Source organism: Phacochoerus africanus, chromosome 2, assembly GCF_016906955.1.
Source record: "Phacochoerus africanus isolate WHEZ1 chromosome 2, ROS_Pafr_v1, whole genome shotgun sequence".
Taxonomy (NCBI): domain Eukaryota; kingdom Metazoa; phylum Chordata; class Mammalia; order Artiodactyla; family Suidae; genus Phacochoerus; species Phacochoerus africanus.
In genome coordinates this window covers 99,991,222-100,016,753 of record NC_062545.1, presented here as the reverse complement: position 1 = coordinate 100,016,753, position 25,532 = coordinate 99,991,222, and the positions used below count along the sequence as shown (strand labels likewise).

The 25,532-nt window shown below is 49.5% G+C and overlaps 1 protein-coding gene across 1 annotated transcript in view; it reads left to right on the top strand.

The window, feature by feature from the left end:
* Positions 1-25,532, top strand: part of ZBTB7C (zinc finger and BTB domain containing 7C) — a 405,485-nt gene that overhangs the window by 76,611 nt on the left and 303,342 nt on the right. The window contains exon 2 of the mRNA XM_047764322.1: positions 444-669. The gene's annotated coding sequence lies outside the window, so the exon portion shown is untranslated. The remainder of the gene's footprint in view (positions 1-443; positions 670-25,532) is intronic.

Below are 25,532 nucleotides of genomic sequence, written 5' to 3'. Positions count from 1 at the left end.
ATGGCCTTGTTCTTTGTGGATCTCATTGGTGGAGGAAGGACACCTAGGTCCTTCCTCTTTCCTGGTGCAATGAAGTTCTCTCGGTGGGTATGAGCTAAACTCTGAATTGTGGGAAGCATGAGGGACTGAAGGTGGGTCTTTCAAGCGGATAAAATGAAATATGCAAATGTAAGAAGATAAGAATGAAGGAGTGTGTGTGTGTTTGTGTGCGTGTGCATGGTGCATGCATGCTGAGGCCTGGAGATAGGGTTGGTGGGTGGGACACTGGCAGTGAAGACCCTCATTGAGGTAGAGCCTGTATTGTCACTTGGAGTTACAAGACCTAATAATAATGATCAAGGAAAAAAAAAAAAGGATGACTGGAAAGTTCTAGAACAGCTAAACCTTGGACATGTGTCTCAAGCCCTGGTAAGTCACAGGGGCCTCTTCTCTTCTTCCTGCAGGTCTCCTCTGAAGCAGCTGGAGCTCAGCGGGCCTCACCACCCCTGAGGAGCAGGCCAGCCAAGAGAGCAGAAAGGGATGGCAGGAAACCCACCAGGGCCCGAGGAGTGACCCTCAGCTACAGCTCCTGGGACCTGGAGGCTCCTAGTCGGGGGACTGCACCATTGGGGAGACTCAAGAAGAATTGATACGTCAGTCCCTGGTGACATGTACACGGTGTAATGACAGGTAATGAACCTGATGTTCATCAATCCTTTCTGAAGGATATGGCATGGAGGAAAATATATCAGCCTGCAGTAGACATTAAATGTCAACCCGAGAGAAGATAACTATGCAAACAAAGCAGAGTGAGGCCTGATAAGATGATAGATGCAGGCTTTATAGTTATTAGTTTCTGCCCCAAGCGCTTGTGGGAGCTAGGCACTGGAAAATTTAGCTTCGGGTAAGTTCACTTACTATACCTGATGGGAAGACCTGATGCCATTAAGGATGTAGCACGTCTTGTTTTAAGACCTCAGAGTAACAAATTACGAAGTCATTATTTCCCATCAGCATCCTTGGGAAGCAGAGCATGGATGCTGGTGGGAAACAGAGACACCAAGGGGTGCAGGAGCGCTTTCATGTACCCATGATACCCAAGGAATGGATCTGGAGACCCCATTGACTGAGAAGCCTTCTGGGTTGGGTCAGATTTGAATGACAGTTGAGATAAAAGGTTGATATTTCTTGTAAAAAAAGGAAATAGGGATGTTGTGGCTTCCTTCATTCCTCTAAGGATGCCGAGGCAAGTAGCAGATGACCAAGGCTAGCTGGGGGGAGTCATGAGTAGGGGTTTGCAGTTCATGAGCAGGGGGCAGGAAGTAGTGCAGGTTTGGCAGACACCCTGGGTCTAGCAGCTGATCCAAGAAGGTCACCCAAGGCAGAAAGCTTTGAGAAGGTCCCCAGAGCCTAGAAGGCAGGGCCCTTAGGCTGGAAGGACCTGGGCCCAGTGGGACTGGGGACATGGCAAAGATGAGCTCTGATCCAAGGGTAGGCCTATTCCCATTGGCCTTCTGGTTTTCACTGTGTGTCATACCGGGTACCATTCTGGCAATTTCCACCATAGGGAAAACAGCAGACTAGGGCGGGAGCAAAAATAGCTTGAGGCCTTGGGAAACTGACCAGGGCAGGGGGAGAGGGCCAGTGACCTGGGGCAGGAGGCCCACGGGGGTGTGGCAAATTCCATTCCAGTGCAGGCCAGTGTCAGGGTCCACAGGGCCAAGCCAGGGGTGGGGAGGAGCAGACTATTAGGACTTCTGGGTGGCCTTGCTCTAAATCAGGCGGAAAGAATAAGATGAAGAAGGAATCCAGAAAGCTGAACCCAGCTCTAGGAAAAGAATCAGCTACAGGCACCAGGCGGGCCCAGGACTTGGCTTCCGTCTGAATGAACAAATGGAAGGGGAATAAAGCTCCGGGGACCCCTGAAAGGATAGTCTGGCTAATGCCTGGAGGGGCTTTGCTAGGGAGTGTCATGGGTCCCTGGGGCTAGCTATGTCCCTGGGTGCCCTAGACCCTAGTATACTGGCCCTGGGCTGTTCTCAGACCCTGAGCTCTCAGTGAAGCAGGTGGTCTGTGCATTTTAGGCTTGATTGGGAACCTGGGCAGGGCTGACTCTGTGAGGCTGCATGATGGGAGGTGCTGGGGGGCAGAAAACTCCCAGCCCCATGGGTGGGCGGGTGAGGACTTCATGTGTGCAGCCTTAAGAAGATAAGGGGCAAAATAACTTCCTGATCAAGTCCAGAAGGAGCAAAGTGGAGTTCCTGTTATGGTGCAGTGGGATCAGCGGCATCTCTGTAGTGCCAGGATGTAGGTTTCATCCCTGGCCCGGCACAGTGGGTTGAAAGGTTGCCTCGGTGTAGGTGGCAACTGTGCCTCGGATCTGATCCCTGGCCTGGGAACTCCAGATGCCAAGGGGCAGCCAAAAAAGAAAGAAAAAAAGAAAAAGAGCAAAGGATTGAGTCTCTAAGAAGGTTCTTAACCTCCTTTCCCAAAATTTACCTATTGTGTGCTGGGCACTGTGCTGAGTGCCAGAAATGCAAAGATGCAGGAGGTGTGTCTGCTTCCAGGGGAGGGAATATGGGGCAGAGGAAAAAGCATGGGAGTGGAGACAGGACTCTGGGAGCCTCAGGCTCCTGTCTTCAAAATGGGGACAAGACTTTCTCACTCACAGGCTGGTTGGGAGAATTAAATAAAATGAAACATGCAAAACACTTAGCACAGCAGCTGGCACCATAATAAGTGATCAATCATTTAGTTTACTTCTATTGTTCTGCTCCTGGAGAAGCTCATGGTCTGGCAGGGGAGGAAGCACAGCAGGGCTGGGAGAAAAACATCCTAATTCCCAGGACTTCTGTTGCTAACAGGGGGTGAGGCCTGGGCTTTGAAAACCTGGTTATCGCCATTCTTCTGGCCACAGAAAATGTGGGTGAAGGTGGATGCGAACGCCTAGAAATGGTGGCTGTACGTGAGTGCTTTGGCAATTCCTGACCGGGGATGCTTTCTGGGTCTGGAGTAGGATGGACAGTTGGGTCTGAGAACTTACAAAAGTGTGGATTATAGAGGACACTTTTGGAAGGCTTAGACCGTCTTGTCTCCTTGAGGCATCCAGCTCTGTTCTGTGTTGTGGGGCAGGGGGAGGTGGGTACAGAAACCAAGCAAGACTGGGACCTGGAGCAGGGCTGCCCAGAGAGACTGAGCATGAACCACACAAGTGATTTTAAATTTGAAGCAAGGTGAGGGGTTCCCTTTGTGGCTCAGTGGTAATGAACCTGAGTAGTATCCACGAGGATGAGGGTTTGATCCCTGGCCTGGTCTTGTTCAGTGGGTTAAAGATCCCATGTTGCCGTGAGCTGTGGGGTAGGTCGCAGATGAGGCTCAGATCCTGAGTTGCTGGGGCTGTGGCTGTGGCTGGCAGCTGCAGTTCCGATTCGACCCCTAGCCTGGGAACTTCTCATATGCCGTGGGTGTGGCTGTAAAAAGACAAGATAAATAAATAAATAAATTTGAAGCAAGGTGAAACTAATTCCAATAATGTTTCCCATAACACAACATGTCCAAAGTATTATCATTGCAACATGGAGTGACTGTGAAGATTATTAATGAGAGAGTTTGTATTCGTTTTGTACCAAGTCTTTGAGGTCCAGAGTGTATTTGATACCTTACATTTTGTCTCCGTTTGGACCAGCCACATTGCAGGTGCTCAGTGGCTGCTGTATTGGGGAGCTCAGGTCTGAAATTTAGCATATCTTGCCCAGGGGCACCCGGAGCCCAGGAGTATCCTGAGCTAGACCACAGGATTTACTCTTATGTCCTCTTTTCACACATCTTAAATGAATCCCCGGGGAAACTGACTTGAAGAGCCAGAGATGCCTGGAATCACTTGTCCTAGAAGATGCTGTTTGCTCTCTGGTACCAGCCCTGGAAGTGGGTCCCCCCAGCTGACCTCAGCACGCCACCCCTTGCTGGTTCTGGAGCTGACCGCAGGCAGTTCCGAAAGCTCTCTGAGCTTCAGAAGCTGCGTTGAGAGTGGCACTCATCATGTCTGTCTTACTGAGTCACTATGAAGACTGTATAAAATGATAGTTACTCTGTGACATTCAGTGTCAAGAAATAGTCCTTTTTATTTTCCTAAATTAAATGAAAACCAATTTGAGTCCCCCTCGGGGCTAAGTTTGGCAAAAGTTTCCTAGCAGGAGTTTCGGTAGTTCTATCCCTATGCCTCTGTGTGGGAACTATGGGGCTTGCAAGGGCAGGACTCATGGGTAGGGAGTGAGCCTGGACCTTGACCCAGGGTGGCAGGGTGGTTGCTGTGGCCCTCCTGATCTAGAGCTCTGTGGTCTTCTGGAGGAAGCAGACCCCACAGCTTCTAGGAGAGTGCAGGGCCCCCAGGCTTTCATCTCTAGAGGGTGGACACCGCTAAGGCGCTGTGTTCAATGAGGTGAGGGTGGCTGACTGCTCTTGGATCCATTACCTTAGCCACCCAAGTGTCCTGGGACCCAGCCTGGGCATCCTACTCCAAAAGCTGTGTGTCCTTTGTCGTCCCCCCCCCCCCACCTTTTCTCCTGCCTCTCAGCCTCAGCCTTTAAAACAAAGGCTCATCCCAACCTTACCTGCCTGCTTTCTTTCCCCAGCCATAAAAATACAGGTCGTGCCTCACTAGGGCCAGGAACCTGCTGTCATAGGATAGGGCTGCTCTTCCTGGGCCTGGGGGAGGATATATTTTATTACTCTGTGAATGACATCTGCTGCAGTCACTGGCCTCCAACAGCAGGAAAAAACAGTGATGGCTACGTCTGTGTATGCACATAGCATCCTGACACGTGTTGCTGGCACAGGGTTGGCACTCCCCCCAAATCAAGTTCCTCTATGCCCAGCCCCTGAGGAATGGGTTAAAGAATTCCCGCCTTTGGGGTTTTTCTGAGACTCAGATGAGATGGAGGATGTGAAAGTCCTTCATATAATTACCAAATATTATTGAGACTCTTAACTCCCTCCCTGGGGGGTTTTCTTGTTTGGGAGCTGGGTTGATTCTAAATGTGCCCGTCCACTCAGCGTCACATGGCAGGCTGGCCTACCATGCACTGCCCTCCTGCCAGGGGCCCTAATGAGTGCCCTTCACCCCCCCACCCCCCGCCCCACCCCCTGCTCCTCCCTCAGGGTGAGCGCCTCTGAATTAACCCCTTGTCTCCTGTGTGTCAGTGGCAGGTTTCTCCGGCATCCTTATTTTTTTATTGTGTGGGGTCTCCAACGAGCCCCCCTGAGTTTGGAATTCACCCCAATTATCACGAAAGCTCCCAATCCTGGGTCTGGGGGGGGTGAGGCATGAATCTAGGGAAATTCCATGGGGTCCTCTTCGCCAACCTGGCTGGGGTTTGGTGACGATTCTGTGATGTGGAAGGATACTTGAAGAGAGAGGTCATGAGCAGATCCCCTCTCCTCAGGACTGGTGTGGAGGGAGCAGGATAAGGAGGTGAAAGTCAGTGATGCATAGAGTAGCCTGGTGTCAGCAGTTCTGGAATCAGTGCAGTGTCTGCAGACGCATGGGAATTCTCCAGGTCTGGGGACTGAAATGGCATTTGCAAGGTTGGGTCCATATCTGATTGTGTGCACTTGGGTCCGTGGTCCTTGGATGCTCTGTGGTTACCTGTGTTGCTGCCTCCCTAGATGGGGCCTTACCTACCCCGGGGAGCAGCTGGCTTCTGCTTCCTGCTCCTCTCCTGGGTCCTAAGCTCTTAAGGCTGTCACCAATCCCAAAAGAGTCCTCCAAACTGGTGTCATTGTGACTTAGCATCTATTTCAGAAGGTGATCTGTGGCATGTTTTGGGGAAGGTGGGGAGGGGGGTGTTATAAAATCCAGCGCATTTAGAGAGAGAGTTTAGGTTCTTTCTAAGTTTGCTGTGACACCCTCTGCAGATGTCTCAGCTCCCCTGGGCCTTAATATTCTTGTCTGTTAAATGAGGAAGTGCATTGCAGTGATTTTATGCTGTTGTCAGGCACGCATGCGTTTGAAAAGTAAGAGGCACTCTGAGTCTCACCAAAGATCTGAGAGTATTATGGCAACCCCCTCTTCCTTGCCGAGTCTAGCTGTGTGTAATTCTGCTCTTCAAAATTAGTCTCTTTTTTGCTTCCTGGGGACCCACAGGGAATAGCTTCTGATATATCACCTTAACATTTTGCAGCGGGGGAGGCAGAAAGCCACATTGCCCTTGAGTGACAACCTTCATATGGGTATTTAACAATTTAAATTTTTCATGATCCCTCTGGTAAAAATAGTGCCCGACTAAAAACAAATACATTTGTATTTTCCATCTCCTTAATTAGTTTCTAATTTGGGGGTTCTTATTAGCCTAAAATCATCTCGCTGAAATGGTCCTTGGATGATAAAAAATGTGAAAACCACAATCAATTCTAGAGAGATCTTACTATTTAATTATGCTGATTGGAGCACTAGAGACCCCTGGCAAAACGAACCTCTCAGAATAAGCTTGATTTGTGTAATTTGGTTTTTAAAATTTTTGGATGCATATTTATCACATTCAACTATGTGTTCTTGTTCTCCTTGAGAATCTGACTCATCTCCTAAGAGACAGGTGGAGGCATCCATGGGCTGTGGAGACCCTGGGACACCAGCTACACCCATGGAGTTGCTGGGAGGGACTGGCCTGAAGGGAATGCAGGATCCACAGCTTGCCTGGTCATTGAAAGGTGTCTTTTCTTTAAAAAAAAAAAAAAAAAAAAAAAAAAGGAAGGATAAAATGTCACTCAGAGATAGCCTCAGAAAGGCTAGGCTGATGGAGTTGGGAGCTTGATGGCAAGAGGGATCTGACATCTCAGATTAGAGCTGCATCTAGAACTAAATTCCAGAATGAGACATAACTTTGGAGACACTCGGATCAAAAAGATAGGTCCCCTGGCATCCAAACCCATGGATCAATATTAGCTTTGCTAAAAGTGAACAACCCGGAATGATGTAATAGGAATGACACAGCATCACCCATGATGTTTTCCCACTGTTGAACCGGACACAAATCTGCTTCTGTCTGTAAACCTTATCACCACCTTGCACAAGAACTAGAGGAACATGGGAAACCCCAGCACAGGGAGGCTGTTTCCAGGTCCAGACCGAGGGAGGCTCCTCAGGACAAATGCCCTAACTTCTCCAACAGGAGGTCGAGGGGGAATAACCAGGAAATGTGAGGGAATTGTTATAGATTTAGAATCTTAAGAGACATACCGTAGTTCCCACTGCAGTGCAGTGGGTTAGGGATCTGACTGCAGTGGTTCTGGTTGCTGTGGAGGCTTGGGTTTGATCCTCAGCCTGGTGCAGTGAGTTAAGGATCTGATGTTGCTGCAGCTGTGGCGTAAGTCACAGCTACATCTTGGATTCAATCCCTGGCTGGGAACGTCCATGTGCTGTGGGTGCGGGACAAAAAGGGGACAAAAAATACCAATGGAACTTTGTGGATTGTATGGGTTGGGTTTGAATCCTGACTCAAGTCTACCTTGATTCTATTTAAGAGGATCAAGGAGGTTAGAGATGGGCTGGGCATTAAATATCCAAGAATTACTTTTAATTTTTTTAGGGTGTGTGATACTATGGCATTGTTACATATTGAAGAATTTACAGATGACATGATATAATGTCTGGGATTTTCTCTAAAATATTTTAGATAAAAAGATGAAGCAAACACTGATTATTGAATATTGTTGAAGCTGCTTTGGTTATTGGTGATGGGTAATGGGGATTTGATGATTCTCTTTATTTTGTGTGGACTTTTTTTTTTTTTTGTCTTTTTGCCATTTCTTGGGCCACTCCCATGGCATACGGAGGTTCCCAGGCTAGGGGTCGAATCGGAGCTGTAGCCGCTGGCCTACACCACAGCCACAGCAATGCAGGATCCAAGCCGCATCTGCAACCTACATCACAGCTTACGGCAATGCCGGATCCTTAACCCACTGAGCAAGGCCAGGGATCGAACCCGCAACCACATGGTTCCTACTCACATTCGCTAACCACTGAGCCACGACGGGAACTCCGACTTTTTTTTTTTTTTAAGGCCACACTTGTGGCATATGGAAGTTCCCAGGCTAGGGCTCCAATCGGAGCTGCAGCTGCCAGCCTACACCACTGCCACAGCAACGAGGGGCCCACACCACAGCTCACAGCAGGGCTGGATCCTTAGCCCACTGAGCAAGGCCAGGGATGGAACCCACATCCTCATGGATACTAGTTGGGTTCATTACTGCTGAGCCAGGACAGGAACTCCAATTTGTGTGTATTTGAAGAGTTTGATAATAAGTGAAATAATAGTAAATGTCCTTATTGCCTGTCTGAGCCCTGAGATTTCACTATTAGAGCTCTATTTATCTGGTTTAAGCTTTTCTTCTTCCATAATTACAGCTTTTCCTGGGAACCTGATTTATCTTTAGGAAAGGAATAGTGGGCGGTAGAACGTTTCTCCAGCCCAAGATACTGTAGGTCCTGTGCAAAAAGTTTCCAGGTAAGGAAAGTTTGGAGAAGGTTGCTTTGAACTAAGCCAAACAGGTTTCTCCAGCGCCTTGGTCATACTCTGAATGCATGCTGATTCTTACGTGCATCTTGTGTGGGGTTGGGCTATAACAGAGCTGTGTTCCCCCAAACAGTTCATCATGTGCTTCAGAGGTAATAGAAGCTTTTTGCTCCTCTAAGGAAAATTAGGAAAGTCTGGGTTCCAGAGCTGTTTTTCTTTACTAACTAGTCATTGGTCAATCACTCAAACTTTCTGAGCCTTAGTTTTCTTACCTGAAAAATGAGCTTCATATCATCTACCATTTACCTTCCAAGAATATGAAAGGGCTTCATGCAACAGGAAGCCCAAGACCAAAGGTTAAATTGTATGATTATTGTTTGGTACCATTTTCTGAAACTTGGTGCCCACATGTTTGCTTGAAGGCTTGGCTCTGTGTGCAGGTGTCATCTAACATTACCTGGAGTATGGGTGTCTCATGCTTAAAAGACACAGAGGGGGTAACAATAAGTCCTCTGCCCTGGGAACTGGAAAGGCAGTTAGAATAAACAGTGATGGAGCAAAGGCATCTAGCCATAGGGATAAAAGAAAGGTTCAGGTACAGTGGCAAAGGAGATAGCTTTGGCTGGGATGGTCCTCAAAGGCTACCTGGAGGAGGTGGCACTTGACCTGAGCTTTGAAGCCTGGGGAGGATTTGGATGGGCCATCCATTTGTGGGTTATGGATCACTCAGCTGGAATCCTTCCCTGTCTCCTGCCACCACCCGCCCACATACTGCAGCTGAGCACATAAACCCTGTTTGGATTACAGGATTATCTGACTTGGGGGACCAAGTCTTCCCTACCTGGAACTGGGTCGTGCTCCCCCTGCCCAGCCCTCTCAGCCACGCTTATTCTCTCCTCCCCTCCATCTCCACCCCTTTCTGTCTTCCCACCAGAACTTAGAGAGGCTAGGATTACTCATCCTGTCCACACCACGCTCGCTCACTCCTGCCCTGTCTTTTAAGGGGGGGGAAAAAAAGTATCAACCATGGAAACAAAGTGATAAATTATGACTCAGAGACACCCAAAGCCTTCATGTGGAAATGTTTATTATCATGAAATCATTCCTTAGGGCAGAGAGAGCAGTCAGCCCAAGTGGAAATCTTGCAGAAGGTGGGCAGCCTTTGCGTAAGTAAAGGTGAAGGTGTTTGACGCAGCCCTGCAGGTTGGCTGGTTTCTTGGGTGCAGGGAGCTGGTGGAGGGGCCCTGACTCCTCCCACGGGCTGTACATGGAGTTATTCGGGATGAATAGATGACAGAGACACCTGTTAGTTAAGAGCCCACACGGTCCTTTTATTTGCACAGCAGAAATGGAAGAAGAGGTCCTAGCAAAGGACAGGACTGTGATGGGTGCTTCACATCAGCAAGAGAAGCCAGCTCTGTGCTACGCAAGGATCAAAGACAACCTGGCCACAGGCCTTGTCCTCAGAGGTCCTGTGTGGACAGAACTTGGCCCACTCCTGGCACATCATAAGGCTGGGAAAGCTATTGTTAGGATTGGTAATTTTGCAAGGATCCTCAGTGCCTGGTGTGAAGCTGGCCCCACTGTGGGCCTTCCCTGAAGCCACACAGCTCAGCCTTGGGCCCATAGAGCCCGGGTGCTGGGTTCTGGCTCTGCCACTTGGGGCAGGTGACCCGAGTCTCCCTGAGCCTCGGTGTCCTCAAGTGTCAGATGGGGTAACCACACCTCCCTTGCAGGATGGTTGGGAGGATGAAATGAAATGATCCAGAGAGAGCTCTTGGCCTCTCTCTCTGCCCTTAATAAGACATGGGACAACCTGCCTGGAGCCTTAGTTTCCTTTTGTATTAACTGGAAATAATTAGATTGCCTGTCCTACTGATAACATTTCACCATGAAAAGAGAGTTTAATGGGTAATGTATATAAAAACACTTCAAAAAGTATAAAGTTAGTCAAACGCTTAAAAGATGTGTTCCATATGTATTCTTACATACAAACTCACACTTGCAAACCGTCCTCAGAAGACAAAATCTGAGTGACAAGATGTGTCCATAGCATGTCAAATGATCTGGGGCCAGGGATGGGCAAAGACATAGCCCCTGAGTCTAGACTAGTCGTATTGCTGTTTTTGGCTGTTCCACTTACCCAGAAGCCATTGACTGGCCCACTTTCTGGACATTGGCTCCCTGGGCTGAGCAGGGTGTGGGAAGAGCACAAGAGGCCAAGCCTGGCAGATGCGACTCCAGCTGTGCCCTGTGGGACCCTGAGCAACTCATGGAACAGCTCCCTCAGACCCCAAACAAAGGTTAGAAACTGCTGGCTGCATGACATCAAGAGGCCCCAACCAGATGATGAGTTAAGCCTTTCTATGTTGTAAAGCAGTGACCATATGGAAGAGGCCACCATCTTTATGATGGTCAGCCAGGCCTTCTAGGCCCCGTGCAACACAAGATTTAGTAACACTTGTTAATTGATCCATACGCATCCTGCCATTTCAGCTGCTTTGGGAGGAGGCGGTGGCAATTATTTTTATGTTAGAGAGATACTCCTTAAAGAAGCCTCCCCCTGACCCTGACCTTCTGGTGCTTTTCTGTGTCAGAGGGTTTATCTTCTCTCAGCTCTGGTGGGTAATAGTCAGGTGGCCATTGGGGCTGAGACCAGCTATCCATTTACCCACTTATTTTAATTCACTTTGTAACTCAGCACTCATGCCAGGCATTGATTTACAGTTAATTGTTCATCTTTAAATGAATACTTGTCTGGAATCTTTCATGAGTCAATGGAGGTGGAATTGACCTGGCAGCCAGGGGATGAGTCTTGGAGTGCCCAGCTTTTTAAAATTGTTTTTTGCCTATATTCCCCCTATTTTCCCCTACCAACCACAAAGAACCCTCCACAAATACACACTCATTTTATTTTCAAGCCATGAGGAATAGCAGAAAGAGTGCAGGGTTGACTAGGGAGGTAGGTGCTCTCAGCCCAGCTTTGCTGTTAACTCGCTGTATGATGCCAAGAAAATCACTTGACCTCTCTGGGCCTCAGTTTCCCATCTTCTGGGAGGGGAGTTCTTCTGCTGAATCTCTGACTAGGTCCTCCAGACCAGCAAGGGATGCAGTGAATGTGAGAGATCTGTGTTCAGATTACAAAAATAGTCATTGCCTATAGTATACACATGTTTAACTGAGAAAGTGATGGAAATTGTGAGATACCCCCACTCCCCATTCCCCAGAGATCATCATTATCAACAGTTCAGGGAATTGTTTTACATCCATGTCACTGTCGTTACCATGGATCTGGAAAAACAGCTCCGTATTACACAAAAATGGGATCAAGCTATATATTATGTTTTGCAGCTCATGTTTTTAAAAAATTTTTTAAATTGAAGTATACTTGGTCTGCAACATTGTGTTTTAGGTGTACAGCACAGTGAGTTGGTTATATACACATATATATGCACACACACACACACACACACATACATATATACACGCTTTTTCAGAATCTTTTCCCTTATAGGTTACTGCAATGTATTTGGCTCCCTGTACTATACAGTAGGTCCTTGTTGGTTATCTATTATATATGTAGTAGTGTATGTTAATCCTGAACTCTTAATTTATCCCTCCCCCCACTGCCCTACAGCTTGTATTTTTATTTAATACAATCTTTCAAAAAATTATTCATACATATCACTCTAGTTTTTTCCAATATGGTTTTCTGTAATATGGATATAATTTATTCATAGGCTAGAATGAACTTTACCCCCTCAGTGGATGTCTGGGTGGTAGCTGTACATTTTAATTGATGTGCTGATTGGCTGCCTGCTCCTACTCTGGGGCGGGTCAGAGAGGAGGGGTGGGGTCAGAGGGGAACCCAGGAGCAGAAGAGCTCATTTACATGGCCCGCCAGAGCCACCATCCTTAGCTGGTGGTGCTGCCCTCTCATCTCCCCAGGATTTTTCTCCAACAAGTGCAGTGGCTGAGCAATGACAGGGCACAGGACACTGCCGGGCAGAGCTGGGGGAATCAGGGCCACGCTGGGAACACAGTGAGGAAGGCCAAGGATGGGCTGGACCCGGGTGGCGGAACCTAAGACCATGAGCGTTGTACTTAGTGCAGCATGATTGCTTCTGGAACCACAGAACGTTAGGAGCTGAGATAACCTTGAATTAGGGCTGGGATGGGGAGCAGACGTGGGCACAGCTCTGCAGAGACGGGGAGACCTTGAGCCATGCTGGCCTGGGGTAGGCTCCCGCCCTTCCCTTCAGTCTTTCCTGCTTGCTCCAGTGATGAGGCAGGGAGGCCGTTGGGCTGCCCACCTGCACTCTGTTTATAGCCTCCTCCTGGCGCTCGGGTGGGGGTGGGGTGGAGGGGTGGGGGTTAGTCACACACCTTCCACTTCTGAGTACACATGATGCTGGGATTCTAGGCCCAGCACTTTTAGCATTCATGTTTTGGAGTGGGCAGAAGGGAGAAATTTGGGGCTCTTGTACCTAGGATTATTTCCCATTTCTTCTTTCCTCTTTGTTTAATTGAATTAGAATTTTTGAATAGGTAAAATATTTATACAGTTCGAAAATCGAAATGACATACAAAGGTGTACACCAAGATTTCTCACTCTTTCTGCTGTCGCCTCCTATAGGCCATCATTTATATAACTTCTAGGTTTAGTCTTTCAGTGTTTTCTTTATGCTAAAATAGAGAAATTTGAATATATATTCTTAGCTTACCACTTTACTGCATGAAAGATAGCCTACATAGTCTGCCTCTTGACTTTATTTCCTTAAATGTATATCCTTGAAATCTCTCCGTATTAGTACACAGAGCAATTCCTCAGTTTTTCTTTTTAATACCCCTGTAGTATTCCACTGGATACATACAATGGATATAGTATTCCAATAACAGGTTTTGTTCTTAAAGCAGCCCACGGTTGAGGGACACTCAAGTCATTTCCAATTTTTTTTTTTTTTTCTTCTTATGGCTGCGCCTGAGGCATGTAGAAGTTCCCTGGCTAGGGGTGGAATCAGAGCTACAGCTGCAGTCTATGCCATGGCCACGGCAACAATGAATCCTTAACTCACTGAGTGGGACCAGGGATTGAACTTGCACCTCACAGACACTAGGTTGAGTTCTTAACTTGATGAGCCACAACAGGAGCTCCCATTTCCATTTTTTTCCCTATTAAAAGCAGCTCGGCAATCTGCTGTCAGTCAGCTATTTTGTTCTACGTGTGTTTTAAATTGCAAACCACCCCAAATCTTTTCTAGAAGCAAGCAGAGTATACATTATTTATAAACAGGTAAGCAAATAAGACTTTGTTCCCAGTTCTTAGGCTGTTTCCCTATCCTCCAGCAATCATCCCTTTTTGTCCCATAGTCACCAGAACATCAGCCAAGATGCAATGTCCTTTGCCTGCCAACCTGGGCTACTAGAAATAGTCTCATTTCAGAGTTCCCATCATGGCTCAGCAGAAACGAATCCGACTAGTATCCATGAGGATTCGGGTTCTGTCCCTGGCCTCGCTCAGTGGGTTAAGACTCTGGCATTGCCATGAACTGTGGGGTAGGTCGCAGATTTGGATCCTTCGTTGCTGTGGCTGTGGCATAGGCCAGCGGCTACAGCTCTGATTCAACCCCTATCCTGGGAACCCCCATATGCCGTGGGTGTGGCCCTAAAAAGCAAAAAAAAAAAAAAAAAAAAAAAAGGAAGCCTCAGCCCAGGACCCGGGAGAATGGGAATCTCTTGGAAGGTTTCCTGGGATCCTGAGTGCAGTGGAAGATGCATCAAGGCCTGGACCAGTAAGAGACTGTGGATTCCAGTCCCAGATCTGCCGTGATGAACTGGGTGATCCTGTTTAAGTCTCTTCCCTCCTCCATCGCACCGGTGAGCTGGGGGCCTGAGGTCTGTTCCCATCCTCACATACTGTGGTCCTAGGAGCAATCAAATGGAGTTAAGTACGGTTTTACAATCCTCAGACCCCGGGGGGTGGGGAGGGGGCAGTCAAGTGTCCCTTTCTCCACGGTGGGCCCGCGCTGGTGTTCCCTCCCCTCCCTGGGTGCTTTCTTTCACATGAAAGCAAAGCTTTGATGCTATGGGCTTGTGCACAGGAGTCAAACCATGCCCATTACTCCGAAGCACATTCTCTTGGCTACACATTTGCGGAGCCCTTTCATTGCGAGTGCATGGAAAAAGGGATATTTCACACATGTTTCACATTAGTACTATGATTTAGCTTCTGAGTGACTAAGAATCAATGCAACAGCCAGCTGCCACCCGAGAGCCCATTTATATCGTATTACAAGCTGCAGTGGCCCCACCTTTGACTGCGATCTTGTCAGATCTGATAAGGTAATCATCATAACAACTTACATTTTCATTATAGGAGCTCTGTCCCTGGGGCTTGGCCGCCTGCATGTGTGTTTTTTCTGTGGTCTGTCTGATCCTGTCCAGGGTGAGTCCTAAGTTGGTGGGGGCCTCCCACTGACCCGACCCTGGGAAAGGGGTCTTGGCATCATTTATCAATGAGTTAGCTGGTGCACCAGTCAGTCATCCAATCCACTGTTGGTGTGCATAGCACCCCTCCAATGCAGGGGGCCCATACTGAACTCCTGACCTGGGCCCCCCACTGCCTGTAAAGAGCTCCACCATCTTCCAGGCCTCCTGCTTCAGCCCTGCCTGCAGGTCTACCATCTGCAAGTTCAATGTCTCTGGAGGCTGCCAATACCCTCCATTGCCCCTGTTACCCTCCCCTGGACCCACCCAACAGGTCCTTCTGCATTTTCTCTTGCTACACGCATCCCTACCCTGATCTCCATACAGTAGTTGCTCTGGTGAATATGCTCATCTGACCATAACACCACCTATTTAAACCCTCGAAGGGCCTCTCGCGGCTTTTAGGATAATGGTAGCAATTCTTACTGAGGCCCACAGGTCCCGCCCACCTCATCAGCTTCCTCTGCTCCCTCTTCCCTTGATTTCTAGAACTGGCAGTGCTCTTTTCTGCCTCAGGAGGCAGACACCTGCTCTCTGGGGCGCTGGCTTCCCTCACGTTCGTGGGTTTAACCCCTGCATAGCCATCGGCGAGCAGCAGGAGTCCCTTCCCCTGAACTTCTGGGCTGGGTCAGGCCCCCTCTTAGCCCTTATTGAGGTTGTGAATAAATGTCCAACAGGCTGTTTAATACGTGCCTCCTTACCAGAGGGTAAATGCCGCGGTCCCATCGACAGCTGGATCCAGGCCCAGCGCACAGAACATAGTAGGAATGGATTGAATGAGGGAAGGTGTGAGCAAGCTGTGTCCTGGAGGAAGGGACGGGATGCAATGAATACAGGACACCCAGGGGACATTCTCTTTGTAGCAACAACATCCAAAGAAGGGCGCAGTCCTGGAATTTCAGAGAACTTCAGAGGGGCCCAAGCCCCTCTTTTAGGAAGGGAATTCAGACAGACTGTAGGTAAGACCCCGGGCCCTGGAGTCAAACTGCCTGCCTTGCCATGTGCTCTTGCGCAAGTTGCCTGAATGCTCCGAACCCCAGTGTCCTCATCTATAAAAGAGGATAATACCTTTTCCAGCAGAAAACATCGTGAGGGTTAAATGAGAAAAACGTGGTGAGAATTAAATGAGAATGTGAGAAAATCCATGCACAGTGCTTAGCACTGAGTTCCCATTGTGGCTCAGTGGGTTAAGACCCTGACTAGTCTTCATGAGGATGTGGGTTCGATCCCTAGTCTCCCTCAGTGGGTTAAGGATCTGGTGTTGCCATGAGCTGTGGTGTAGGTTGCAGATATGGCTCAGATCTGGTGTTGCTTTGGCTGTGGCGTGGGCTGGCATTTGTGGCTTGGATTTGACCCCTATCCTGAGGAGAAAAAAAAAAGTGTTTAGCACAGTGCCAGCCCCTAACACATACTGACCATTCCTATTATCATGAAGGATGACAGTGAAGCCCAGAGACGTTAGACTTCCCAACCCAGGTCACACAATCTGGTTTGCTGTACTGGCCACTGGACTGAGCTATCAGAAGTGCTGGCACAATCCTCGTTCTCCAGAGCCGCACAGCAGTTCTCAACAGGGTGCTTTTGCTCCCCTCCCCACTCCAGAGGGTATTTGGTTATGTCTGTGAACATTTTTTATTATCATAGATGTGGGGGTGGGTACTACTGGCATTTAGTGGGCAGAGACCAGTGATATGGCTACATACTCTACGATGCACGGGAACCAACCCCAGCAAAGGAGCCCAAAATGTCAGTAGTGCTGAGGTTGAGAAATTCTGCTATAGCGTTTCTAGGAGGGCCTCAGGGGAACTAAGCCCGCTAGAAACTGACCTGATGAAAGGCACCCTTTCTAAAAAGGGCAGGCGGTGCCAGGGAGGGTTGTGTCTCTTGTTTGGGGCTGAGCAGGGATGGAAGGCTGGAGATGGAACTCAGAGGCAGAAGGAACAAAGAGAAAATGCAATGTGAAACTGATAGCACTTATGACTCGAACCAGATTGGAACTTGAACCCACGTGACGGGACTCAAACCCAGCCTAAACCCAGATTGGGACTTGAGCCCACTGTTTTTAAATTAGAATCACTCACCCAGTGTCTGGACTTACTGACATTCAGGTTCTTTGTGCCTCTGCGCAGAAGGAATTCAGTGAGAGCCAAAGTGATAGGCGAGAAATAGGTTTATTAAGATAAGATGCTTGTGAGAGATGCAGGCGGGCAGGCAAGGAGGCTCTATGTTTTTATAATCCAAGGAGAGTGGGTGTGGGAAAAGACCGACTTTTTCTCTTTGTTCCAGTAGGAGCTCCTCCTTGGTATCCGGTCAGAGAGTATTTGACCCTAGGAGATCAGACTGTCCTGGTGCTTATTCAAATCAGCAGAAGAGCGGTCCTTAAACTCCTGCCCTTGGTCCTAAGGGTCATTGTCTTGCTGAACTTGAATGCAGGCCTCATTTGAATGACTTGAGGCGTATCTCCTGCCTTTATTTGTGCTTTCATAGTTAAGCAAGCCTGCTTCATTCTGATGGCTTTCTTGAGAAATAACTAACTTACAGCGGTCTCCCAAAGTCCCATAGGTGTTCCCTCTTTATCTGTGGTCCCCTCCTGGGACTTCTACAACTACCTGTGTAACTATCCTCCTCCTTCCCTATCCATAGGAGCAGCCTCATCTGATGTGTGTGGGGTCTGGGGAATGTGGGTTATTTCTCCCAGTGGCGGTGTTTTGCCAGAACCTTACAGACCCCAGCGTCCACCTTCCCTTGTTTGTTTTCCAAAACGCCTTTGGCTCTTTTGAGATTTAGGGACGCTGTTAAAGGGATGTGGCTGGAGCAGATCAGAGCCAGTACAGTCCCCCCGCCCCATCTGCCAGCAGCTCTGTGAGCTGGCTGCCAATTCCGGCTGCCCTTGGGGAGGTGTGAGGACTCAGGGTAAGTGTAAATCACACTCCATCCGGTGTCCCCACCCCCCAGCCCGGCACCATTTTCACCTAGGAAAAGTCTAATAAAAATGCATTCCAAGTTCTAGTCCTAAAGGAGGAAGGATGGGGAGGAGCAGGGGAGGGGAGCCAGCCCAGCACAGCCTTGATTAAATGCATCTGAGCCGCAGGGCTTTTCTGGCCTTAGAAGCAGCCCCAGGGTCCCTGGAAGCTGGTGGTCCTTCGGTTTCAGCTCCACTCTCCAGGCCTAGGGGGGCAGCCCTGGGTCCCAGCCTGGCATGTTAGGTAGATGAGCACTCTCAGCTCATCGCAGGACTGATCAGGCCCTGCAGAGGGGACCCCCACTTCAGCAGAGGATACACCAGCTAGGGCCTTGCCTAGGAGAGCAGCAGGGGCGGGAGAGAGGCTCCTGGGCATGAAACACCAGTGAGGATAGGGGCTGGGAAGCCAGATCTGGCCCCTGGAGCAATGGCTCCCAACCCTGGCTGCACGTTTAATCAACTGGAAGCTTAGGCTGTGCCTCAGATCTATTATAGCAGTCTCTGGGTGTGGGACTCAGGCACTGGTAATTTTTCAACTTCTCTGGGTGATTTCAATGGGCAGCCAAGGCAAAGATTTAAAGCTTCCCTGGGCTCAGAGAGTCTGGCCACGTTAAGTTCTATAATGAGGGCATAGGGAAACCCCACTTGGGGTGCAGGGGCGGGCCCAGTCATGAGGAGGAAATCGTAGGGCTGACAGACCCTGGGTGGAGCAGGAATGTCACCGTCCGGCCACACAGATGACCAGGATGTCCGGCTGCAAGAGGGTTTGAGAAAGTGTGAGGACCCAGAGGCGAGGCTGCCCAGAGCCAGGGTCTGAGGAGTGGGGCAGAGGCTGCTAGCACTCTGCACCCGGCAGGGCCCCTGCAGGCCTGGGAGGCAGCGAGAAGCTACCTAAACTCCTCCTCCAATAGTAGATTTCATGCTGTGGTTCTTTGTGTGTGTGTGTGTGTGTGTGTGTGTCTTTTTAGGGCCACACCTGCAGCACATGGAGGTTCCCAAGCTAGGGGTCCAATCGGAGCTATAGCCGCCGGCCTATGCCAGAGCCATAGCAACGCCAGATCCGAGCCGTGTCTGCCACCTATACCACAGGTCATGGCAACGCCAGATCCTTAACCCACTGGGCGAGGCCAGGGATCGAACCCGCGTCCTCATGGGTGCTAGTGGGATTCATTTCTGCTGAGCAATGGTGGGAACCCCTCGTGCCCTGGTTCTTTAACATGAGTCCGGTCTTTGCTCCCAGCCTTGGGCCCCCAGGAGAGCAGTGGCTGGGTCATAATCATATCAGGATCTGGTCACGTCTCACCTGCTCCGCTGTTATCTCTCAGATACTGGCAACCTCATCTCATATCTGGATGCTCACAGCTGCTTTCAGATTAGGGACTCAGCCTCTGTCCTCACCAGTCTAGCCAGAGTGATCCTCTAATAAGTATCAGATGATTTTCTCCCTTTCTTAGAACCTTCCAGTGGCTCCCCATGTTGCTCAGAGTAAAAGCTGAGGTCCTGAGAATGGCCTGCAGGGCCCCCATGTTCCCTCCCAGGATCCCTCCTCTCTGTTCTGGGCACTCTTGCCTCAGGGCCTTTGCCAGGGATGTTCCCAGGAATCTGCAGCCCCCCCAACCCCACCCCCTTCAGGTCTTTGCTTGAATGTCACTTTCTCGCTGAGGCCTTCCCAGACCACCTGCTTCCTCTCTGGGATCTTCATTTCTCTCCATAGCTCTCATATGCTGACATTGTATACGTTGTTTATTGTCTCTCTCCATACTCTAGAATGGGAGCTCCAAGAAGGTGGGGATTATTATTGTGATTATTATTATTATTATTATTACATCTGCAGGCGTAAACCCAGAGCCTGGGTCAGTGCCTAGCCTGCAGTGGGTCCCCATTATATTTATCTTCCCCCTCATGGACCACTGATGCTCACAGCTACTTTAATCTCAATCTTCAGCAGATGCCTCTCCCTCTATTGGTCCATGTATGGTTTGCTTTTATTTAATTATGTAGCTATTTAGTTGGTTTTTATTAATGTAATAAGCATCCAAGAGCTCATCATTCCAAGCAAGGATTTGACAAACCCTCCAGACACAAGATCCTATCTCAGGCCTTCGCACCCAAGGTCATCACCCTCCTTAATCCAGTCTTGATCACTCTCCCGCTTTGCCTCTTGTAGTTCCATTGTATCTATGTGTATCCCTAAAAGTCTATTTTGTTGTAGTTGTTTTTAGCCTTATTCAAAACCTTTTATGCTGTATGTCATCTTTGAAGTCTTTTGCACTTAACATTATATTGTTAAGATCCCCCTACATTGTTGTAAGTGCTGTGGCTCATTCCTTTGGACAAAAAAGTTGGTGGAATGAATATTTAGCTTTGGATCCCCCCTTCGTGGTGCGTTTCCTCGTAGCAGCTGATATCTGTGAAGTGTGTGCAAGGTGCTCTGCTAAGAGTTTTATTAACCCCATTTAAAAGATGGGACCGTTGACACACAAGAGGTGAGCAACTGACTTGAAGTCACACCCGACTGGCTTAGGGGTGGAGCAGGACTTGAACTTGCATCATGTGCCTCTCGAGGCCTTGCTCCTGCCCCTGTACCATGTCACACACACACAATTACCACCACTGCCAGCCCTTCAGGAATCCCACTGAATGACTCTTGGTTACAAATCGAGGTTCAACACACACACACACACACACACACACACACACACCTACCATTTTGGAATTGCTCACAAATACTTGTTAACTGATTGAAAATTTATAAGAGGGGACATAGACATTACTGTCTGGTGCTTACCAAGATCTGTCTGTCTCTTTCTATCCATCTCTTCTCTATTAAAAGAAAACACCAGCCTGGTGCTTACAGGAGCTGGGGACTTAGAATACCAACAGGCTGTGCCCTTGGGCTTGGATCCCAGGAGAGTGGAGGAGGCTGGGGCCGGTCCTTGTGGGAGGAGGGGGCCTGCTCAGGGCAGAATTTATCTCCCTTCACACCAGAACCTGGGGTGACCACAGGGACCTCGCTCAGCAAAGCTGGCTTTGCAGTGACCAGGGTGGGCCAGGGCTGACCCTGTCAGGGGTCCCCAGCCATCTGCCCTCCTCCTTGGCATTAGCGCCTGCTCAGGGGCGAGATCTTTTTGCATTAGGAACAAACGGAAGTGATGGGGAACTGGAGGGCTGGGCAGAGCATTGAGCAAACAATAGAGGCTGTCCCAAGAACAATTGCCTCTGCCCTGGGGTCTACACAGCGGGGGCCAAGATAAGGCAAATAAATGAACATTGTGCTGGTCTTGGTCCCAAGCCCAGTGCTGGGCTCATACAAGGCAGGTTTCACCCCAGGGAGAATGGGGTCACAGATTTTACCTTCTGAGTGAGGGGAATAGCCTGTCTACCATGGCTGCATTAGTGCAAAGCTGGTGGAAGGGGCTGCCTGGGACCAGTCTGGGAAAGGCAGAGGGGCCTCTCCTGGAACCAGACAGGTGCAGGAGGATGGAAGCCTCACTGCGGGAGAGGGGAAGGGGTGGATGTGTGAAGCAGGTGGTTCCAGACCAGCCCTGTGGCAGTGGGTGGAGGAAAGGAAAGAGAGGAAATGCCCTGACATGTTCTGCTCATGGGTGTCAACAGGGGGCGGCAGAGAGCAGAAGACGAACCAGTTGGGCCTCCACTGGAAATAAGGTCACCTGGCCTCAGTTTCCTCTGAGCACCCATGGGCCCAGAAGCCTAGGAGTGCAGGTGTATGGACTGTGGGAGAGGGTGGGACCTCTTGCTAGTTCTGTGCATCTAAGTTGAGACCACCTGGGGCAGGTGGCCAGGAGGGAGGCAGCTGTCCAGAAGAGGGGGAAGGGACCAGCTGAGCTTAGGGTGAGCTTCCTCAACCCAGGCTGCACACTGGAATCGTCTGGGGAACTTCTCAAATACAGAGGCCCTGGCCCACCTGAACTAAGGACCAGTGGAATCACAATAGAGACCCAGGGATCGGTGTGGGGTTTTTTTCTTTTTTTTTTCTTTTTTCTTTTTCTTTTTTAGGGTTGCACTTGTGGCATATGGAAGTTCACGGGCTGGGGGTCGAATTGGAGCTGTAGCTGCCAGCCTATGCCACAGCCTCAGCAACGTGGGACCCGAGCCATGTCTTCGACCTACACCACAGCTCACGGCAACACCCTATCCTTAATCCACTGAGCGAGGCCAGGGATCAAACTGCATCCTTGTGGATACTGGTTGGGTTCATTTCCTCTGCGCCACAATGGGGAATCCTGGGATTGCTGTGTTTTAAAGCCTTCCCAGATGATTCTTCTCTTCAGCTGGAATCGAGAACCCCTGGGTCAGAGACTCTGCTCTTTGAGAATAGTCTTCTCCCTCAGTCACTCTAGAGCTGGGCTGTTGACTCACTTTGTCTGTACAGTGGTGATGGTAACAGAATGTGCTGACATCACTCCTGCTGTGAGAATGAACAGAAATGCTGTGTGTTAAGCTTGGCACGTGGCTGCCACCTAGGAGGAAACTGTACTGTCACCTGTGCTTTGCAGATGGGCTCTGGACCTGGCATCTTCATCTGGGATCCTTGGGAGAACATACAGGGAGGTGTTTTGTTTCTGGAATCCGAGGTCTGGGTGGAGCTGGCCTGGGGGCTTGGGTCCAAATGGTAGACACTGTTTGGTACCAGTGCCTCAGGTCAGATGATGCTCTTTGGTTACGATGTCCAATTAGAGACGGCGTTTTAGCCAAAGCTTCTGGACAGAGCGACATTTATGGAGCATCTTCTCTGTGTTAGACATGTTCACACTTATTACTTCACACAATTCTCACAGCAACCAGCGTGATAGATACACATAGCGTCAGTTTACAAAGGGAGAAACTAAAGCCCAGAGAGTCTGGCGACTTGCTGAAGGTCACACAGGAAATCCAAGTCTCTCGACTTTTTATCACATCACAGCACCCCGCCCCCTGGCAGCCATAACCTGTGGCATCCTCCCTAGGCAACCCCCTTGCCTGACTTCAGTCAACTCCTATTCTTAAAACCCATGCATTCCAGGGTCTTTCTTTTCAAAGTTCCCTCCTCCTTTTTTTTTTTTTAATTTCCTCTGTTTATTTACCATGAAAATGTTTAGTAACATTCTTTGGACAATTTCAATTCTACTCTGTCTGTAAGGAAGGAAAAAAACGAGGAAGGGAGTGTTTGTGGAGACCCAGTGCTGGCACTGGGTGTCCTGGATGGGTGGTGGCAGCCAGGGTCTGGGTGGGGAGAGGGGGAGTCTTATTGCTAGGTTTCTAGGCAGCTGGTGATGTGAACTTCCAGGGGCAGGAGGAGTGGGGGCCTCGGGAGCTGCTGAAACTCCCTGATGGGGGCCTGGGCTGGGGGCTTTAGGCGCTAAGGTTGTCCTCAAAGCCTGTCTCTCCATCCACTTCTTTCCATTTTGTATTACACTTTGGCGGGGGAGGGCCATGAGTTAATTGAGCCCTGCTAGGGAGCGGGCGTCATCATCAGCTGACCTGAGGCACTGTCAGAGTTGGACATGAGTTTAACCAGCCTGGGGACTCTCTCTGGACAGTTGGATGGAGTGGCGCTCAAACTCTGCAGGCTCCGCCCCCAAGAGACGCTGACCCATCGTGCCCTGTTAGGAGCTGCCATCCTCCTGGGAGTGGAATTTGGGGCTGTCTAGTCTACCTCCTTACTTCCCACTTTGTCCAAAGTGGCTTCCTAGGGGTCCAAGGCTAGTCAGTGGCAAAGCACAGGGGCTCTGGCACTAAGTCAACACTCTTTGCACTAAACAGGGCAGGGATGGTAGAAGGGGAGGAAGAGAAAATGCCGTGACCTTGGACATCATGGGCCCTGATGGGGGTAACCTTCACCTCATTGTAAATCCAAGCATGTGATCCTCACAGGATTATAGGGAATCTTTGGCCATTTCCCTGTGTCCCGTTAGGGTTTTGAATTTTCAAAAATCCCTGACTCTTGTGAGCCTACTTCAGTATTAGTGTGCCAGTTTTCCCCTAGCACATTTCCAGCTGTGGACAGGCTGTGGGGGCTTTTCTCCAGGTCAGCTTCCCCTGTACCTGTTTATGCAGAAGTCCCTGCATTCGTTCTGAGTGTCTCCACCCCACTGGCTTCTGCAGTCACACTTTGGTTTTTTTTTTTGACTTTGGGCCACATCCGTGGCATATGGAAATTCCCAGGCTAGGGGTTGAATTGGAGCTACAGCTGCCAGTCAACACCACAGCCACAGCAACGCGGGATTCGAGCTGCGTCTGCTACCTACACCACAGCTCAGGGCAACGCCGGATCCTTAACCCATGGAGCGAGGCCAGGGACGAACCCGCATTCTAATGGATCCTAGTCAGGTTCGTTAACTACTGAGCCATGAAAGGAACTCCTGTAATCACACTTTGTCTCTGCTCTAATTGGTGCGCTTGAAAGCAGAACCCCAGCAGGTGATAGGATAGGCTTTGACAGCCCTAAAAGAGGACAGGAGAGGGCCCTGTGCCCTGGTCACCATACCTTCCACAGAGGACCCTTCTGATCCCAAGTGGCTGTGCAGACCCCACACAGCCTAGGGAACCATACCTGTTAACAGCCCTGCCAGGACTCTTCTTGTGGCTGCAAATAGCGCCTGCCTGCCTGCCTGTGTGTGAAGTCCCAGGAGAATGGCTTATTAAACATGAGAGCCAGCCAGGGTCAGAGCCAGCACCATGGGTGGCTTGCAGCCTGAATTCTTCTCCCAGCCATCAGGGGTCTCTGGAGGGGTGGGTTGGCCTGGCGACAAGGAGGCAACTGTGGGCTCTTCCTCCTCTGGTCTCCCAGGAAGCTCAGCTGGAGACACCCCTCTGAAGGGGCTGTCAGGAAGGGAAAGATCTTACACCCGACTGGGGACCCAGTGCTGCCCATACTTGCCACCTCCCATCATCCCCTGAGCCAACCGGTTCCAGCAGCTCCCAGCACACTTGGCCATTATTTGCAGGGACCCCACCCACACGTTTGCTCTCTCCCCTTTTGCTGGGCTCCACGGTTGGGTTGCCAGATAAAACACAGTTAAATTTCCATTTCAGGAGTTCCCGTCCTGGCTCAGCTATAATGAACCTGACTAGTATCCATGAGGATGCTGGTGCAGTCCCTGGCCCTGCTCAGTGGGTTAATGGTCCAGCATTGCTGTGGACTGCAGTGTAGTTTGCAGACATGGCTTAGATCCTGCATTGCTGTGGCTGTGGTGTAGGCCGGCAGCTACTGTTCTGATTTGACTCCTAGCCCGGGAACTTATATGTGCTGCAGGTGCAGCCCTTAAAAAAAGATTGCAGTTCACGTAAACAATGGCAAAAATATATATATATTGCACCAGAGATACTAAAAAAAAAATCATTGGTCATTTATCTAAAATTCAAATTTAAGTGAAAATCAGATTCTAATTCAATCTTGTATTTCTTTTACTAAATCTGGCAACTTCACCCACAAAGAAGTCTTCCCACTCAGAGGTTGGGCCCTGAGATGGGTGATACCTGTATTCTGTGGCTTCATTGTCCTCGGGACCAGCTCTACTTACAAATGCCCTGGAGATTGTAATTAGATGCAGGTTATGAGTCAATAGGGCTGGATGAGGGCTGGGGCTTTGTGT